Source organism: Acomys minous, assembly GCF_964271855.1.
Source record: "Acomys minous genome assembly, chromosome: 6".
Classification (NCBI taxonomy): Eukaryota; Metazoa; Chordata; class Mammalia; order Rodentia; family Muridae; genus Acomys; species Acomys minous.
In genome coordinates this window covers 57,938,507-57,957,664 of record NC_140487.1, presented here as the reverse complement: position 1 = coordinate 57,957,664, position 19,158 = coordinate 57,938,507, and the positions used below count along the sequence as shown (strand labels likewise).

Sequence of the window (19,158 nt, the reverse complement as noted above, 5' to 3'; positions counted from 1 at the left end):
TGAGAAGGTTCCATGCATTGTCGCGTTGGCTCTTCCACAGACCAAGGGTGGGCACAAAGCATGGAGAGGCGATGCTGACTTAATTAGTTCTTTGTAACCCTCGCTCCTTCTCTCTGAACATTACACTTCCCAACCCTGCAGCTCTTCCTCGGAGCCTCCCTCCAGGTCTCCACACCTGACACACTCAGTGGGTGGGCCTGACCTAACCGACTCAGACCTACTCAGGGCCTAAGATGAACGTGGCCCTGCTTTCCTGTCCCACCTGCAGGCTCCCTGGGCAGAGTGGCCCTGGGTTGACACATGCCTCTAGCCTCCCCATTCTCCACACCTGGCCGCTGGAGTTCCTAACTGGACAAGTGATCTCTACCTCTAGCATAATTTTTGCTGGAGGGAAATATGCCCTCCTTGGTCTTGTGTGTGTGGCGAGGGGGGGGGGGAATTGCCCTCCCCCAGGGACAGGCTTGATGGTCTTCACCTTGGTGTCTTCTGTGAGCTGCTCCTCAGGCAAAAGCTCTTTAGCACACACCTTGGCCTCTTTATCAGATTTTCCTTAGGAACTCCAGCTCAACACAAATCCTGGTACATCTGTTTTCAAGTAAAACAGACAGACACCTTCCTCTGCTTTACCTTTTAAAAATCACTTTTAGCTTGTTCTTTTACTTTACAGGCACTCCTCACATGTTGGCCTAAGTCCCCGAGATCTGCCGAATCCTTTCCTGCTTTATAAAGATCGAGCTCTACTGAAGGACTCAGCAAAGCCACGAAAGCTCCTCAGCAGCATTGAGGTCCCTGCTGGATCAAGCTTTTCTCTAACTCCTCTGTGAGCACAGTTCTTTTTTTTTATCCCAAGACATATATTATTTTATTAATTTGTTCTTGTTACATCTCAATGGTTCTGGCCCAGTGAACTGGGGTTCAAACGCAGCCTCTCTGATTCCTAGTTCCCTCTCCAGTGCCTGCCCCTCCTCTATGGCCCTCCAGCTGCTGATCTTTACGGGGACTTCAGGCAGAGACGACAAATGTCCCTAGTGGATTTGACAAGCCATTCCTTCAGGGATTGCTTTTGGTCGTACTGTCTCAGGTCATGCAGGCTTTGCCTCAGGCAGGATGGGTAGTTACACTGCTCAGTGTTTCCTCCTCCACAGCATCCAGACTGATCCCATCTGCACCCAAGTCCCCCAGCCTCACCAACCAGCCTCTTTTCACTGCTTGTTTAAAAGTCTTCCCTAATTCCAGCAATTCAAGTGCTAAATATTTCATGATACATCTGCCTGCTGGATTACAGATTTTTTTTTTTTACTCTTTTTCTCTACTAAAGGCTGGACTTGAAGGGTTATTATTATTATTATTATTATTATTATTATTATTATTATTATTATTATTATTACTATTATTATTACTTTTACCACCTCTCTCTCCTCCTGTTTATCTAATTTAGTTGCCAAATCAGGAGCTAACAGGGAGGACACTGGCCCTTCCATAATGTAATTGGCCCTTTCCAGAAGCATCTCCCTGCTTGGCCACCATCTTGGCCTCAGGTGCATATCTAACCACACACAACAGCGGCCAGACAACCTCCTCTCCCCCCATGCTTGCCAACTCCCGACACTCTTGACCCTTGTCCGCTAAACCCAAAGACTGTAAAATTTCCTCTAAATGCTTAACTGTTTTCAGGGTGTCTCCGTATTCAAACAGCGGACTCCATTCATCCAGCAGGCACGCCACCAGCCCATACCACATAGAGGAAGACCGCCACCCTGGGATTCCTCCCATAGCCACCCCTAATCTTGATGGCTCAGCCCCTTAGCTGCATGTCTCACTACCCCTAGCAAGAGTCATGCAACCACCGTCCTGGCACAAAGGCACAAGAACACACACCACATGGGAAATGACAACTGTACTGGAATTTTCTCCATGGAGGCTTCCACTTCAGGCTTCTCGGCCAAAGCAGCATGGCGTGCTAGCCTTGTGGAGGCCCATGCACTTAATCCTCCCTAACTCATCTTTAGTTTGATCGAGTCCCTTTTCAGACACCAAGTACAGTTCCTGTCCCACTAACCCTAAAAGTCAGAGGTTGGGACTATTGTCTGAAACACACACGTCTACTCACCCCAGACAGGGATCCCATACCAGACCAATGTATGGATACCACCAAAATCCATCTTGGTGAACCAATGAGTTGTACTGGGGTTATTTATAGGCATGTGGATGAGGGGTTACTTACAGGAGCAGAAATGACTCTGACATCTACATCACCAAGGCCCACCCCAGCATGGGTGACAGCTGGGGTTATTGTGGTTTGTAGAAAGCTTGACAGATTGGAAGGAGTCCTTTCCAAGTGACTCTGGTCTAAACCTCTTCCTGGCTGGGCTGGTCTCAAAGTCTTCTTGGCAGCTTTTCTCCTCTGAGAACCTTCTTTGCAGGATTCATTTTTGTCTGAGAGAGACTCTGAACTCTAATTCCTTACTCTTGTTGGCGGGGTGGGGTGGGGGGCAGGGTGGGGTAGGGGCTGCAGCTAGCAGATCTGGTCAGTTTCAGGGACTTCCTGAAGCTAGTTTGAATTGCTTACCTTCCTGCTTTAAGAGCTTCCCAGCAGGATGGAATGTCACCAACTGTTACACAACAGGGCCCCCACAATCAACACTTGAACCGGGCATTCCAGTGTTCCTGGGGCTTAGACGCATTGTACCCAAAACACCTACTGTTGTTTCCTAGCCACAGGATCCGTCCCTCTAGCTGGGTCCTTTGCCCAGCTGGCAGTCAGCAGGCTCTTGTTTCCTATAGCTCTTTCTCATCTATCAACAGTTGGCTCAGAAAAAGCAGGGCTCAATACCCACGGGCATGTAGGCGAGCTGTGACTTGCTAACTGTCAAGTACAGGCAAAGCAGCCCCAGCAAGTCCCAGGACCTCACTTCCTGGAGCACGGAGAGTCTGGGACACTCTGGCAGCGGATGGACGAGGTCTCTGCACCGGCCGTAACGTAACCCCACATCTTACAGAGGAGATCCAAACTCCTTCCTGTGAGCGCCCCGCACTGTAAAGCAACAATTATCAACTGTGGACTAGAAAAGGCAGCTAGCTCTCTTATGCAATTGGCCACCTACATCTCACCCGCATTGTGAAAATGGGCCAAGCTGATGCCAGAGAAGCAAAGAGGCTTCTGAGCCCTAACCAAAGACCGCAGAAGGCAGAACCAAGAGCAGCAAAAATAAGCCCCAATGCTCTTCTGGCCCTGGGACAGAAGACTAGAAAAACAAGAATGTCCAGTCAGGAGCAGGCTACCTTCAAGCAGCCCTTGCATGCACTCTTTTTACTGAACCTTGTTTAGACTACAACCTTTGTCCCTTCCCTCTCTGACACCTTACTGTTGGTAATAATACACTGTTGTAAGTACAAGCTCAAGATCACACTGGGCTATGGCCAAACAGATAATTTTTTTTTTTCAAGACAGGGTTTCTCTGTGTAGCCTTGGTTGTCCTGGACTTGCTTTGTAGACCAGGCTGGCCTTGAACTCGCAGCGATCCGCCTGCCTCTGCCTCCAGAGTGCTGGGATTAACGGTGTGCGCCACCACCGCCCGGCTCCTGTGAGTGTCTCTAAACAGGGCTGAGTTAGACTAAGAAAAGTGTGGGTGCCTACAGTCCGTGCACTCATCTTCTAGGGGGCTGTTCCAGGAACCCAACAAAGGTTTGGAGGTTTGTTAGTTTGTTGTTTTGGTTGGTATTTTGTTATTTTGAGGCCTAGTCTGCCTCGGCTTAGGCTGCTCTGAGCTCCTGCCTTGGCCTCCTCAGCACTGGGAATGCAAGTGTGTCACCATACCTGCGTGGTGTAGTTCTCACCTCGTTTGCTGGTGTAACACAAGTCCTAGTCAGCTTTTCCTGAACCTTATTGATCATCTCAACATGACACCCAGCTCCAGATAAATTTATTGTTGTAACAGTTTGGGCTGTGTGTGTCTGCACGCTGGTACCACCCCCACCTCTCCTAAGGGCAGCGCAGCGAGTGTCTGTGGAGGTGGATGCAATGCGCCTCACCAGATACAACTCAGAAACAAGCCATGTACATGTTTGTCAACAAATTACCATTCACCAAACTTCACTTGCTCCCGTGTAAAATGGCCTAGAGATGGAGCTGCCTTTCCCTAAATTACACTCAGATAAAACTACAAATAAGCCGGGCCTGGTGGCACACGCCTTTAATCCCAGCACTCAGGAGGCAGAGGCAGGCATATCGATCGATGTGAGTTCGAGACCAGCCTGGGCTATGGAGTGAGTTACAGGACAGCCAAGGATACACAAAGAAACCCTGTCACAATAAATATTAACAACACACATATACCATCGCACAGGCAAATAAAGCTTCCATCAAACACCAAGAGACTGTGCATATTTTTAATCCACAGTGCTCAGAAAGCAAGGGCAGGTAGATTTCTGACTTCAGGACCAGCCTGGTCTACATGAGTTCAGGGAAGCCCAGGCTACCTAGTGAGAGCCTGCCTTAAGCAAAACAACACAACACCAAGACACAGGATGTATCTAAGCCATCTCAGGACCCTTGTATCATGGGCCACTGTGTCATCTGGCTTGGTTGTTTTGGTTTGGTTTGGCTTGTTTGTTTTTGGTTTTTCAAGACAGGGTTTCCCTGTGTAGCTTTGGCTGTCCTGGACTCACTTTGTAGACCAGGCTGTCCTCGGACTCACAGTGATCTGCCTGCCTCTGCCTCCCAACTGCTGGGATTAAAGGCGTGCACCCCCATGCCTGGTGTGGCTCAGTTTTTAGTACTGATTTTGTTAAGACTGAGACCTCTTAGAGAGACCTCTAGTCTATTCCTGGAGTCCCCACTAAGAGACGGAGTCCATTGTTGACGCAAACGCCTAGGAATTTATTGAGCCGACACGACGGGGCCTGTCCAGCTCTTTCAAGCTGCAGACACCGAGAAGCAGAGGCATGGGCCTTTTACAGGTTTTAGACAAAGAAATGAGTTTTACAGTATGTGATTGGTTGGCATTTGGGCAGAAAAGCTGTAAGCATGGAGTTACAAGCCTTGGCGTTTCGTGGTTGGGTAATGGGTGGAGGGGCAAGCTGACCAATGGAAAAGATTGGTTGAAGCCGGCACAGGAACAGTTTAGGAACTTTTTTAGTTGGGGAGGGGTAGTGGAAAATTTTAAACACAGCTGTCCTTGAGTCCAGCTGGACCCTGAGCACAGACTGAGACCTCAAGTCAAGTTGGATTCTTTAAGGTTTTCCCTGTCCCTGCCATACACGCACACACAGTGATCTGAGATCTGTCTGCCCTTGGTTCAAGCTGGACCCTCTAGAAATTTACATGCTTTGGCCTTAATGGGGGTTCTTAAGGGAGGACTGGGTAGGCCGACTTTTACATTTTTCCAGACTTTGGCCTTAATGGGCAACCTTAAGGGGGCTGGTTCTTTCCACTTTTCTGCCTCTTACAGTCTCTCTTCCCCACAATGGACACCTAGAAATCTTCCAGGAATATACCATTTAAGCTTTGCATCTGGCTGCCAGGCTTGTTGGTGAATACATAATCCCTTGTTCAAAAAATCTGGTAGGGCTCCAGCTGGCAGAGGACTGAGCAGCCAGCCACGCATACCCTGGGGCTCCTATAGGTCGCCACCTTCCAGTCACAAGAGAGAACTTCTCTCTACTGTGGCTCATCACTCTCTCCACCCAAAATGCCCTTCTCTCTCCTTGCTTCCCCATTTTCTGAAATCGCACCCTGCTCCGAGGCCCTGTTCCGTCAGTATCCTCTCCAGCAGATCTGCCCTGTTTAGAACTACTGTCCTTGACTTGAGGAGTATCCCAGAAACAGAATCCCACCCACAAGGTGGTTGTCAGAATTAACTGCGCCGTTCTTTCAGTAAATACAGAGGGCAGCGACTCCTTTTCAGTAGTTACTCCATACTCTCATCATGCTGTTGTGGTCCTACCTGTGTGTGGCTGGTTATCCTTCCGCCACCCACCTTTTGGCTTACTGCCTCCCAAGGTACCATCAAGCATCCTCCTCCTTTGCCTCCTGGGACCTGCCACTAGAAAGGTCTTCAGCTATCATAGCTACTGAACTGCTGACCCAAATACCGTCACTGGCTTTGCCTGTCTCCCAACTTGCTGCTGGACATTTCCACGGTGAAAGCAGGAAGCACCCTGTCCCCTAAGAGCCTCTCTCTCTCTCTCTCTCTCTCTCTCTCTCTCTCTCTCTCTCTGCTTTCCCTGACAGGACTGCCTCCTTATAAATAACATACTTGAGGGACTGAAAGTCCGCAGTTACTTTCTGGTTACCTTGTACACTTATACCAAAAATTAAGTTAACATATTTACTCGTAACAAAATTCAAAAGACACAATCCCAACCCACACCACTATCTTCCTGTTTCCTGCTACCTCTTCCTGAGGGAAGCATTAGCATTAGCAACCTCTTGTGTAGCCTTCATCCTTCAAGATGTTTTATATTTGTGTGTAAGCAAATGGTCACCAACCATCTCTCTGGAAAAGCGCTCTGCCTTGCCATGCTCGCTGACTTCCATGCTGTACCTACCCCCACCTACTCAGGATTGATTGACGCCGCAGCACAGGTAATCAACAAAGACCTGGGAGGAGACACACATGCCCTGGAGGCTGCCTGAGGGCCACCAGCTTGGCGTAAGTGCACACATGAAAATGTACGCATGCGTATATGCCTAGATACATATGAGATATACTAACAGGGATGCACCTTTACACAATAGGTGACATACAATCCCTTGGTCAATAGTCTGTGTATACCACACATCTGTATATTCTACATGCTGCTTGTATTTTAACTTAGTGATAAGTTATCTTATGTACCATCAGTTTGATAAAATTCCTAGAATTGCAACGGCTGATTCAGAGAGTGCATGTGTTTGTGATTCTGGTAGATCATGGGCGTTTAACTTCCATCCAGTACCTGAGCGCCTGTTCCTCAAACCCTTGCTGATACAACCATGCCGTGATGTGTGCCAATCTGGTGAGTGGAAAACAGCACCTCACTATGGTTTTCCACTGCATATTTTTCATAAAAGTGATTAAACTTTCAGCATTTAAGAGTCATCATGGTCAGGCATGGTGGCGCACACCTTTAATCCCAGCACTCAGGAGGCAGACGCAGGCAGATCAACGTGAGTTCGAGGACAGCTTGGTCTACAAAGTGAGTCCAAGATAGCCACGGCCACACAGAGAAACCCTGTCTTGGGGAAGAAAAAAATAAAGAGTCATCTCTGTACAGTTTTATGAAATGTGCACTCATATTCTTTACCTCTAAAGAATTTAGTCAAGCTCTTTAAATAGTATTAACAGTACATCTGTGTAGTAAACATTGACATCACTTTCCTGAAATTGTTATTGTCTTTCGACATAAGTAGAAAGACTTGGCCTTGCAAAAGATTACATGCATTCACATGAGTCAGCTTTTTATTTGATAGCGTCTAGGATTATATCATAACTAGGAAGGATTTCCTGTCTCCATTAACTACTGTTTTCCTAGGTGTTTTAATGTTAAATGTTTGCTCTACCTGGAATTTATTTTTGTGGAAATAAAACCAAGATTCCAGCCCTGTTATCTGCACATCCTTACCTTCAGCCGAGTCCTAAGAACCACCATAATAGCTTTTAACATATTGATAATACTCCCTCACTCTTTTCCTACTGTGACCACTGTGTATCTCTGGTCCCAGCCTTTGACCTCTACCAGTGCCAAAGGCTTTCCTCTGACATACAGCTCAGCACAGGCACTGGCTGCCATTGCTGTCTGTTCCTTGTGGTCATCAGCACCTTTAATGACAGCACGCGTCCTTCTCTAGTGACTCCCAAGCTCCAAAGGGAACAAAGCTGTTATGTCCACATATCTAAGAAACCAGCTTAGCATTGCTTGGAACCTGTGAGGAAAAAACATCCAAGCAGAGTCCTCATTAGGCATCCTAGCCTTTCAAACAGGCCGTGATGTGCATCTTCATGGTCAACTTGGTTGTGCTTAGAGTCCCCTAGGAGACACACCTCTGACTGTGCCTGGGAGGGTGTGCCCAGAGAGAAGGAAAGACCTACCCTAAACATGGGCAACACCATCTTATGGGCTGGGATGCAGGACTAAATTTAAAAAAAAAAAAAAAAAAAAAAAAAAAAAAAAAAACACGAGCTGGGCACAAGCATCCATCTTCCCCTGCCTCCCAGGTGTGGACACAGCATGCCCAGCATGCTCACACCACTATGCTTTCCCAGCTATGATGGACGGCATCCCCGAAATCACCAACCAAAATAAACCCTTCCTACCTTAAGCACGATGACAGGAGCAACTAATACATCCCTCTAGCTAATCCCAGGCCCTGGACAAATGAGCTACACTTGACTGAGCCACAGCAACTTCTTCTTTTTCTTCTTCTTCTTCTTCTTCTTCTTCTTCTTCTTCTTCTTCTTCTTCTTCTTTTTAAAGACTTACTTATTTTTTTTTATTATGTATACAGTGCTCTGCCTGCATGTACACCTGTAGGCCAGAGAGGGCACATTACAGATGGTTGTGAACCACCATGTGGTTGCTGGGAATTGAACTCAGGACCTTTGGAAAAGCAGATGGTGCTCTTAACCACTGAGCCATCTCTCCAGCCCCTCACAGCAACTTCTTTTAAGCTCCTCTGAGGGCTTGTACAAGTCAATAGGTTCATAAGATCTTGTTCAGATTCAGTTACAAAGGTAACAGAGGCTCAACTTTGGACTCCATCCCCATTAGCAAATAAACAAATCCGTTGGTGGCATCAGAGGGAGAAATTCAAACCCTCTCCCCAATTCCATGTGGTCTTCTGCAACCTGAAGGACACAAAAGGGTAGGACTTTGCATGGCTCCTTCTCCCGGGAGGCTTCCCAGCCACAGTCTCTTTTTCTCTTCCTCGGTCAGATCTTTGCAACCTGAATCATGACCCACAGGAAAATAGAACTTTTCTCCCCAGGGTCCCAATTAAAATCCAGACTCTTTCCCTTTGAGCTACATATCACCATGGTAATTAATGAATTCTCTGTTTAATGTCTACATCCTCTTCAGGACTGGAAAGTCCTGAAGGTAGATTCTCGCTAATTCCATGCCATATCCTGTTTTCAGCATGGTGCCTGCTACTTGGAACCTAAAATCTTACTTCATGTTTAACTGTAAAGACGCATTTACCTCAAGTCTATTGATATTGGTGAAATTAAAAGTACGTAGGCTGTTTAGGTTTTTGTCTCTAAGCATTGCAGCTCATTGCCCAATATTGATGATTCAGGAGGAAAGTTTGTTTTGAAGATTTTAATTTAAGCAGAGATGGAGAGATGGCTCGGTAATTAAGAGAACTGGCTGCTCCTCCAGAGGACCTGGGTTCAATTCCCAGCACCAACATGGCAGCTCACAACTGTCTGTAACTCCAGTTCCAGAGGATCTAAAGACCTCACACAGATATATATACAGGCAAAACACCAGTGCACATGAAATAAAATAAAAATAAATAATAACAAACTAATTTATTTATTTGATTGGTTGGTTGGTTGGTTGGTTTCGGTTTTTCAAAACAGGGTTTCTCTCTGTAGTAGCTCTAGCTGTCCTCATAATCACTGAAACTCACAGATACCCACCTGCTTCTGCCTCCCAAGTGCTGGGATTAAAGGCATGTGCCATCACGCCTGGCTAAACTTTAATTTAAATGTCTTATTAGAATATTAGACTATTTAACAGCAACACAGGACACAGGATTGGAAATCTTTACAATGCTTTAACACAAGAGTGGAGAAACAGTCTGTTGAGAAAAGTCTTTAGCCTACACAACATTGCAAAAAGCCAATTTCAGCACTTTAACCAAAAAGAATGAAAATAAAATATCTACAGAAACTGAGACTCTGTAGTCCTCTCCTGGCTCTTCAATGGGACTTGAAGCTGTGATTTGCCCACTCAGGGCCATTCACACCAAGTGGATAACTCCATTAGGGGTATTCATCTGGCCCACCCTACCCCACCCACCCCCAGAACTGACTGTACTAGCACCCTCTCATTCTGTGAGTAAGCAGACATCTGGACAGTGGCCAGATTTCCATCTAAATAAACTTTGTAGGAAAGCAACCAACTTCTTGGCTTTAACTCTGTCTCATTATCATTCACCATCATAGTCCGCACATGCTCAGTAGAAACCATTAGAAAATAGGTCCCAGGGGCAAAAAAAAAAAAAAACAAAAAACAAAAAACCTCAGGAATATAAATAATGTGATCAAAAACTATAAAGTCACCAATTGCTTTCCCATATTCTTCTAAAACGAAGAAAATATTTCATGAACTTCAAAAGAATCTGATAAGTAGCCAAAGAAGCAACTCCTAGCCTCTTGGGCTGCTAGTCCAAGCATTGTAAAAGAATTTTCAAGTTCTCACTCGAGAGAGGAGCTACGAGAGTAGCAGGTCACACTGCCTGCTGGAGGCCGCTGCAAAGCACTGAATGAACCCACACTCCCCAAACTTTCAAAATATGCGAGTTTTTTTTAAACAAAAATATTCCACTCTATGCTTTGCAACACTTCAGATGTTTTTGGGTTTTCTTAACATATTAATATGGAATGGTCAAACAAACAAAAAAAAAGAGTAGCAGCACTGTCCAATAGACTATAGTATGAGCCTATATGTAATTTAATTAAGACATCAATTAAACTGAGCATGGTGGCGCACGCCTTTAATCCCAGCACTCAGAGGCAGAGGCAGGTGGATCGCTGTGAGTTCGAAGCCAACCTGGTCTACAAAGACTAACACAGAAACCCTGTCTCGAAAAAAAAATAAAAAACAGAAACAAAAACAAAAGACATCAATTAAAAAGAATAAAAGAAAATGAGATTATTGCTGAATCTATGCCCTAATATGTCTGTAATATTATCATTTCAACATATAATCCCTAAAAATGTTTCCGTGACATTTTTACACTCTTTCATAGTCAGCCTTCAGAATTCATTATGCATTTTACACAAACAGCATGTCTTGGTAAGTAAGAGCCCAATTCAAGTGTCCAGTAGGCCAGGCATGATGGCACACGCGTTTTATCCCAGCACTCGGGAGGCAGAGGCAGGTGGATCGTTGTGCGTTCAAGGGCAGCCTGGTCTACAAAACGAGTCCAGGACAGCCAAGGCTACACAGAGAGACCCTGTCTCGGAAAAAAAAAAAAAAGAAAAAACAAAAAACAATCAAGTGTCCAGTAGCCACACAAGACCAGCGGCTACTCAGTGCACAGCACAGACACAGAGGACACCCCAGACGCACATCATCCAGTTTCAATGCTCACCAGTCATTCAGTGACCACCTCATTCCATCTACACGGACCCGCGCACCCCAGGTTTTAAGACTTACAGTATTTCACCCAGGCTCACATCTCCTTGGTTAGCTCTCTCTTTCAGCTGTTGGTTTTTCAAGATGGTATCTAAACAACCAAGCTGGGCTTCCCAAGCTCAGTGGTAAAGTACATGCTTAGCACCCGCAACGGTCCTGGGTTAGACCCCAGAACCACAGGAAGAAGCCAAGATACTCTGAGGACCCCAACATGACAGTTTCAGTAAAATACTTTATGATTCAGGTGCTTCCTAAACATCTCCCGTCACACAGTATGGCATCAAGTTGCACAGGGCGTGTGGGAGCAGAGCGCAAGGAGAGCTCCACCAGCTCCTCCAACTGGCAAACAGGTAATAAAACACGATTTACACATATAATATAGTGGGGTTTCTCTGTTTGAGAGGCCTTACTATGTAACCCTACATGGCCTCGAACTCACAGAAATCTGCCAGCCTCTGCCTCCTGAGTACTGAGATTAAAGGCATTATGCCTAACTTCATTATGGTATATTTTAAAATAATAATAATCAAGTATTGGCTCCTGCCATCCCATGAACCTTGAAAAACAAAATCCTGGGTGAAAGAAGTCTGACACAAAAGGTCACGGATTGTACACCCGCCTTTACAAAACAAGTGAGTTCACACAGACACAAACTAGAGGTAATAAAGTATCCTAAAATTAATTATGATGACAGTTGCACAACTCTATGTACATACTAGGAATAATTACATTGTGCACCTCAGAAGGACGAACTGCATGACAGATGAATTATGGTTGTGATACATTATGTCTTTTTTTTTTTTTTTACTTATTATTTATACAGTACTCTGCCTGCATGTGTGCCTACATGCCAAAAGAGGGCACCAGATCTCATTACAGAGGGAATTGAACTCAGGACCTTTGGAAGAGCAGACCGTGCTCTTAACCTCTGGGCCATCTCTCCAGCCCTGATGCACGATGTCTTAGTTAGGGTTTCCATTGCTGTCAAGAGACACCATGACCATAGCAACACTTACAAAGGAAAATATTTCATTGGAGATGGCCTACAGTTCAGAGGTTTAGTCCACTATCGTCATGGTGGGAAGCACGGCAGCGCATGAACAGACATGTGCGGGAGAAAGAAGCGAGAGCTCTACATCTGGATTGGTAGGAAGAGACACTGGGGCCTGGCCTGAGCTTCTGAGACCCCAGTGACAACATTTCCTCCAACAAGGCCATACCTCCTAATAGTGCCACTCTCTGAGCCCAAGAAGGCCATTTTTCTTTTTTTAAGGTTTTTTAAAACAGGGTTTCTCTGTGTAACAGTCCTGGCTTTCCTGGACTCGCTTTGTAGACCAGGTTGGCCTTGAACTCACATCAATCCACCTGCCTCTGCCTCCCAAGTGCTGGGATTAAAGGCATGCGCCACCACCACCCAGTTAAGAAGGGCATTTTCATTCCCACCACCACACATTAATTATGCTTCCACGGTTGGTGTTTTTAAAAGCCGGTGCCAAACATGCTACATACACATGGTGTTTATACTATACTACCCAGTTGTAATGCAAAATGACAAAACTGCTTAACCCAACAACAACAGCTAAAACCCCAGTCACCAGCTCTCCCCACCCCAAGCCACTTGATCCAGACCCCTTAAGCAGAGAACCTTATTTTGGGGATTCCCTAAATCATTGTAACAAAAGCCAAATGAGAAACAGTGATTTAGATCAAGGCTTCGGACAAGTGACTGAGAGTCACACAACAGGATGGCAACAGCTATGTATAAAGTGCATGGGCGGGGCTGGAGAGATGGCTCAGAGGCTTTCTCAAAGGTCCTGAGTTCAAATCCCAGCAACCGCATGGTGGCTCACAACCATCTATAATGAGATATAGTGCCCTCTTCTGGCCTGAAGACATACATGCAGGCCAAACACTGTATACATAATAAATAAATATTTTTAAAAATGAATGTGCATGGGCACAGTGCATAATGAGGAAGTAAGCACGCTCCAGTTCCCACTCGGAGGAGGCAGAGGAAGACGTTCGGGAAGCCGTGTCTACACTGAAGTGGAAGCCATGACTAGGCCTGAGGCAAGTGAACACAGATGAGGAGGAATGACATGCGAGATATAAGAGATCCCTATCCTGCACGGCCTTAGTGGAGGGGTGCTGTGACTCAGTGGCTCAAGAGATGCCTGCTATGCTATATAATATGGGCAGGGGCTGGAGCTGATTCAGAGAGGCCTCGGAAACTGTGTTAAACTCTTAAGGTATTTATTGATGGATAAAAATCCACAAAGTTAGAATGAATTCCAGAATGGCTGCAAAATGTGTGTGTGTGTGAGAGAGAGAGAGAGAGAGAAAGAGAGACAGACAGACAGACAGACAGACAGACAGTGCATACATGTATGCCACTTCAAGTGCATATGTGTATGTATGGAAGCCAGAAGATAACCTGGGATATCATCTCTCGGGTGCTGTCCCCTCCTTTCTAGACAGGGCTTCTCACTTAGAGCTCAACAAGGAAGGTAGGCTGGCCAGCAAGCCCAGGATCGAACAGTCTCTACCTCCCCGGTGCTAGGACTACAGAACCAGCCACAGCACCCAGGGCTCTAGGAACTGAACTGAGGTCCGAGTGATTGTAAGGCAAGGACTTTGTCAAGCAAGCCGTCTCACACCCCCTGTAACAGGCTTGTGATAACAGGAGCATTAGCATGAATAAAATGTGCCTGGCATGGTGGTGCAGGGCTTTAATCCCAAGCACTTGAGAGGCACAGGCAGGCAGATCGCTGCGAGTTCGAGGCCAGTCTTGTCTACAAAGCCAGTCCAGAAACCCTGTCTCAGGAAGGGAGGAAAAGAAAAAAAAAGTGTGTATCACATACATGACATTTATTCCACAGTTTTTGTTATATATAACCAGCCCACAGCAACCTCTGCTCTAGGAGAGACAGATATGTACATGCATGTATCGAACAAACACAAATACTGACACATACACACAATAATAAGAATAAGAAGCCAGGCACAGTGGTGCATGCCTGTAATCCCAGCACTCAGGGAGGCAGAGACAGGTGGATCGCTGTAAGTTTGAACCCAGCCTGGTCTACAAAGCTAATCCAGGACAGCCAGGGCTATACAGAGAAACCCTGTCTAGAAAAGGGGGGAAAAAGAGTAAGAATAAAATCTAGAAAGGTGCAATACATTTAAATATAAAGAGTGGGCCAGAAAACAAGGGGCTAGGAGGGCCAGGAGACATAAAAGAAACAGAGTAAAGAAAAGAAAGGTGCTTGGTGGTGGTGCATGCCTTTAGTCCCAGGCAGAGGCACATGAAAATCTGAGTTCAAGGCCAGCCTGGTCTACAGAGGGAGTTGTAGGACAGCCAGGACTACACAGAGAAACCCTATTTCAAAAAAAAAAAAAAAAGAAAAGAAAGAAAGAAAAAAAGAAAAGAAAAAGAAATGAAAAAAAAAAACAGAACAAAAGAAAGAAAAGGAAACAAGAGTATATTCTGTGGCCAGAACTAGGTGTTCATTCACACTAGAAAGAAGAAAGAAAATGTTTTGACAAGGCCAGTCACAGTAGCACAGGCTTTGATTCTAGCCCTCAGCAGACAGATGCAGGTGACACACCCTGAGTTTGAAGCCTACACAAAAAGTTCTAGGCCAGCCACGGATACATTGTTAGATCCTGTCTGAGTTTTGTTTTGTTTTGTTTTGTTTTGTGTTGTGCTGTTGTTTGCTTTTTTGAGACAGGGTTTCTCTATGTTATCTTGGCTATCCTGGACTTGCTTTGTAGACCAGGTTGGCCTCAAACTTCCAGTGATCTGTCTGCCTCTGCCCCCCGAGCGCTGGGATTAAAGGAGTGCCACACCACCCCTGGCTCCTGTCCGGTTACTAAAGTGCTCTGACAGTGTGGGTTCGCAGAGGTTATGCTTGTAGAAGGAGTTTCTAAGCTCAGCCTTGAAAGACTTCGGTTTTCACAGAGCAAGTCAGTGAGAGAGCACCGAAGACAATAGGCTCGTGTGGTAGGCAAAGACCAGATGTTCTGGTGACAAGGTCCAGGGTTACCAGCACACAGAAAGCCAAGGCTGAACCCCTGACCCCAAGTCCTGAGCTCAAGGAAGGAGCCACACCAACTGCATAGAGAAAGGGATCTGGAGTTTGACTCTCAGCACACAAACCGAACTGAGAGACTCTGGACTCACCCCGTCTCTAAGTATGCAGCTTTTGAGAAGGAGAGAGGTGAGGCATGGCCATGCCAGTCCCCTCCGCATCTAAGTTCAAAGCTGCTGCAATAACTAATATTGTTAGCAACTATAAAAGCCACGAGAGACTTTTTAACAATACAACAATGACAGCTCTTAAGAGTCTGCCTCACTACACACGGTAGACAGGAGAAAGGAAGGTGAAGCCATCGGTAGGCAATGTTAGGGCAGAGTAAAGACCCTGAACTAAGGCACAGCAGAAGCCACACAAAGGCCAAGGGAGATACTGAGATGGGGGGGGGGGGAGCAGGAATGTGGTCTGAACAGCTGTAACTGAGAAGGCAAAGCAGAGGTTTTTAGAGAAAGCCAGAAAGCCCATGAATAAGTGGATTTAGGCAGAACTGGGAGTTTGCAACAAACTGTGTGGCTCTGAATTATGCATGGGAAGCGATTTCAGCCTTCACAGCTCCCACCATCCCCTGACATCTCACACACCCCTCACTTCCAGCCCTCCCTGGAGCTCTTGAAATGGAAATGTCAATTAGGAAAAGGTAGTCCTGCCAAGAAGTACTTTATAAATCAAATGAGGGGTTATCCAGGCTTTCCTGAGGAGAGAAGCACTGTGCTACCCCAGAACTGGCTGGAACTGGAAAGGAGGGATGTCTGTGCCCCTCCTCCTGCCCTCTTTAGGAGGTGATCCCTATCTGAACCTCTCCACCGGTTCATGCAACAGTGGAAAGAGGTGGGTGCTCTAATTTGACTGAAAGTCTGCTGCAGAACCTTCGGAGGTAAGTGGTCTCTGCGTCTGAGAAGCAAGGGACTACCCAGCTCTCCAGCTCTTTCCTAACAAGATGCAAAGCATCATGGTGCTCACTTGCCACTGGGGAGGAAAGACACACCCTGATTTCTTTCTGGATCTGGATAAAATCAATGGCCATGAGAGTCTCGGCAGCTCAGCAACAGTTAACCTGGCACATTTGATGCCAGCACCACAAAGCTTCCATGCAGCCCAGGTCTCTGACAGCATTAGCACGTTTCACAACTGGGCTCCACCACCGGGTTAACACACTGATTAAATACCAGGATGGGAGACATCAGAGTGTGGTGGGAGGAGCTAAGGGTTTAGTTAGAGTCAGGAAGCTAATGAAGAGCTCATGGAACTGCTATTGGCCCCAGGCAGATTCCTGAACCCAGCTGCAGTTTCCTCAGGTGGTTAGAGCCTGTCAAGATGGGGACGATTATGACAAAAACGCGTCCTGTGCAGTCTGGAGGTACCTGGCCTACAACTATTAGTCATTACTGAGAACGGATAAAACAGCACCTCTGTTCGCTGAGCATAAAAAGTGAAAAGCATTATGTCCATCTCTTAGAAATAGCCCAACACAAGAGGAAATGGGCAGGAGTCATAGTACTGGACAGACAATCTTGGGAAATTTGGTGAGTAAAAGGCAGTTGTTAGCAAGCCCGATTACCGGAGTTGATTGCTGAACCCCACAGTGGAGAGTGGGAGAGCCAACTCCTCTAGCTACCCCACACCTGTGTGCACAAGCACAGGCTTGCGAGCACACACACAGACATATCTTTTTTTTTTAAAGGACTTTTTGTTGTTGTTGTTGTTTTGGTTCTTCGAGACAAGGTTTCTCTGTGAAGCCTTGCCTGTCCTGGACTTGCTTTGTAGACCAGGCTGGCCTCGAACTTACAGCGATCCACCTGCCTCTGCCTCCTGAGCGCTGGGATTAAAGGCGTGCACCACCACCGCCCGGCTTTTAAAAGGACTTTAAAAAAAAAAATCTAGCCAATCAGACTACTGTGATGCTAATGATCATCTATATGCATCTATACAGAGCTCCCAGCACTTTAACAGGTGCTCAATCAGCAGCACTTACTAACATGTATTAGTTTTCCCAATAAAAAAGGAAAAAGATGAATGTCCAAACCAGCTGTGAAACCAATATTCTCAGGTTTATGGAGAAACTTGCATTTTCACTCATTCCATAAATGTGTATTGCGAACCTGCAGTGTGGTAGGCTGTGCTCTTAACACTCGGGATAGGGACTAAGGAACAAGACCGGATCTCTGCCTTCCGGCGACTTGCATCCTAGCATCAGAAGAAGGCTGGCAGGTGGAAAAACAAGCAGATCCTTCCGGGCAGCCTTAGGCAGTGTGGAGTTGATGAGCAACATGGACATTTAGCTTGGATACACTGTAATCTGTGTGAAGGTCTTCCACGGCCAAAAGGAGGTCCTCACCTTGTATGATGGGGCTGACCAAAAGTCAGACCTACGCTTACCTGTCTCTGAAATCAATCATCTTTGCAGCTACCATGTAAAATACTAAGTACCCAAAGAAAGGTCCTCATCAGAACCCTAGGGCACAGCGATCTCCTCCAAGGGGACTCCGATTTCTCCAGCGCACTACCCAGACACAAGGTGAGAGACAACTTTACCTCTCTCTCAGCTCCAACAGTCAGGAAGGCACGCGGCTGGTTAAGAAGTGTCTGAAGGACACAAGACAATACCATGGGCGACGCCAGAGGCAGCAAACGCCCTCTGATTGCCTGAAGCCCCAAGGGGAGAGTGAAGGTGATCTCGGTCCCAGTGTAGACGCGGTGGAGACCAGGCTGGGAAGACTAGAGAACCAGACGCCCGCAGCGCCCGGCCCCAAGCTCGCAGATGTGGTAAAGCCTTCCTCCTGGCCCGATTAAACAGGTTTCCTGTGCCTCTCGCCCCCGCAGGGCACCAGGCTGTGCCCAGGACAGCTCCTCCACTCGGCATCCTCATACACCCGCGCGCCGGCTCCTGCGCCCCGCTCCTTCTGGTCCATCATTCGAGAGGCACAGCCCCAGGGTGAGGAGGACCAGGGTGCTTCCTCCTAGAAAACTGGCACCGACATCACAGGCGACCTCCTAGTCTCAGGGCTGCCCCGGGAGCCAGAGCTTCCCAGGAGCATTACAGACTCACTCGGTACCCTAGAAACTGGCAGCGTCCCCGAGCCTTCTCCGGGCCCCCACCATACCTCAATCCCAGCCCGAAGGACGCCCTGCAGCTCACCTGAGCGTTCCGCTACTGGGGACGCGCTTCTCAGTTGCCCAACGCTGGCTTCAGACCGGGAAGGACGCAAACCCGGCTTCTCCGGTCTCTGCAAGGCTCAGCCGACGGCAGTTCCAGCACCAACCGCAGGAGACTGGGGCGCCGAGCGCGGCTCGCCGACAGATGGTGGGCGGAAGCCCGAGCTGTGCACCAGCTGTCCTGGCGCTGGGGTCTCTGGTGCCTTGCCACCGGCCGGCGTGTGATCGCGCGACCAGTTCTCAGTACTTTGCCCAGAACTTTAGGGCGCGCGCCGCAGGGCGACTAGCTGAAGCGCAGGAGCGAGGCGGGAGGGAGCTAGGAGGAGGAGCCTGTGTCCTCCATGGGGCGGAACTACATGAAAAGGGCGGGGGGGCAGCAGAGTGGCTCCCACTCCCACCAATCAAAAGTCATCCGGGAAAAAGCGGTGGGGCGACGGACTTGGAAGCTGCAGGCGGATTCCGTGACGCCACCCAGTGTTCAGGGCGTGTAGAGGGGCGGAGGGTAGTGATAGGTGTGGCTGGGTGCGGCAGCCGCTCTCGGCTTCGCCGGGCAGTGTGCGCC

At 47.3% G+C, this 19,158-nt stretch overlaps 1 protein-coding gene across 2 annotated transcripts in view; it reads right to left on the bottom strand.

Annotated features, from left to right (window-relative positions):
• Positions 1-18,948, bottom strand: part of OSBPL3 (oxysterol binding protein like 3) — a 184,615-nt gene extending 165,667 nt beyond the window's left edge. For both annotated transcript variants that reach the window (XM_084787333.1, XM_084787334.1), the window contains exon 1: positions 18,580-18,948. The gene's annotated coding sequence lies outside the window, so the exon portion shown is untranslated. The remainder of the gene's footprint in view (positions 1-18,579) is intronic.
• Positions 18,949-19,158: the final 210 nt, after the last annotated feature.